Consider the following 1,895-nt stretch of genomic DNA (forward strand, 5'->3'; position numbering starts at 1 on the left):
AGTCTATAGTCTTGACAATAGATCAGTCTATAGTCTTGACTATAGATCAGTCTATAGTCTTGACTATAGATCAGTCTATAGTCTTGACTATAGATCAGTCTATAGTCTCGACTATAGACCAGTTTATAGTCTCGACTTTAGATCAGTCTATATCCTTGTCTTAAGATTTGTCCATTGTCTTGACTATAGATCAGTTTACTGTCTTGACTATAGATCAGTCTATAGTCTTGACTGTGGATCAGTCTATAGTCTTGACTATAGATCAGTCTATAGTCTTGACTATAGTTCAGTCTACAGTCTTGACTATAGATCAGTCTATAGTCTTGACTATAGATCAGTCTATAGTCTTGAATATAGATCAGTCTATAGGCTTGACTATAGATCAGTCTATAGTCTTGACTATAGATCAGTCTATAGTCTTGACTATAGATCAGTCTATAGTCTTGACTATAGATCAGTCTATATTCTTGACTATAGATCAGTCTATAGTCTCGACTGTGGATCAGTCTATAGTCTTGACTATAGATCAGTCTACAGTCTTGACTATAGATCAGTCTATAGTCTTGACTATAGATGAGTCTATAGTCTTGACAATAGATCTGTATACATGACTATATTTTAGTCTCTTATATATGTCTCTTATCAGAATTTGCTGTATTATTTTGCTGACACTGTGTTTAACTGTTCAGTCGGTAAAGGTTTTAACATATTTATATCTATAGTATATGTAGTTACAATCTTAGTTATTTTATATTCAAGAAACATTTTTATTTTATTTATATAAATAGTTCGTGATAAATGTAATGCTATAAATTTGAAGCTATTTTTTGTTAACATTTGTAACGATAGACAAACATATAGTACAACATATAAACATAGATACACTTATACTCTTACAATTTATGTATGTATATGACTACAAATATACAAGTTAAACATACATATATATTATGTTTATTTATAGGAATATATTTAATCTTACCACGTCATCTTTTTTCCCTTAACCATACTATTTTTACTATTATTACATTTGTCTATCTATTGTTTGAGTATTTTGTTACGTTTTTTATGATTTTTATTTAATACTTCTTTTCATAAGTTTGTTTTATAAGGATATATGGGTGAAAGGAGTCTATTTGTGTGCACAATTTATAACACTCAGAAATTTTGTTTACCTAACAAAGGACAGTGGGTCAGAATTGAAAATAATGTGGCATAATGTGATCTGACCTAAACTTATAGTGAAAGTTTGATAATCAGCAAATTCATAAAACGCTGATTTTAAAATCTTCTTGATTTTGCCCCATTGTGCGTATATACAATTACTATTACCACAATTGCTGGTATGAATGTATCTACAACTGTAACATGACTATCGCCATTACTTGTTCATACTACTTAGTGGTATTCTAAGCTTATTGTAAGTTACTAAAGTTATTTCTTTTAGGAATTTTTCTAGGAAACAATTGTTAGTGTATGTAAATAGTACGACTACAAGGATTTGTTAAACAAATTTTAAGTGTCTTACTAAACAACAATACTATGAACTACTTAGACTCACGGACAGACAGATAGTTGAAAACATTTATGCACGTAGACAAGCATAGAAAATTGTATCCACAACTACATAATTATTTGACATGAATATCTAGGTAGGTGCTTCCTTTAATACACAAAATATTTCTATTTTAACACTAAAAGTAAGGGGAACTGTGTTTGATAGTCCAGATTATATTCATACGCCAGAGTAAACTACAACTATAACTGAACAAGAACTGAACTAGAAGGAACTAGAAGTGAACTAGAACTGAACTAGAACTGAACTAGAAGTGAACTAGAACTGAACTAGAACTGAACTAGAACTGAACTAGAACTGAACTAGAACTGAACTAGAA

Source organism: Lucilia cuprina, chromosome 6, assembly GCF_022045245.1.
Source record: "Lucilia cuprina isolate Lc7/37 chromosome 6, ASM2204524v1, whole genome shotgun sequence".
NCBI classification, from domain to species: domain Eukaryota; kingdom Metazoa; phylum Arthropoda; class Insecta; order Diptera; family Calliphoridae; genus Lucilia; species Lucilia cuprina.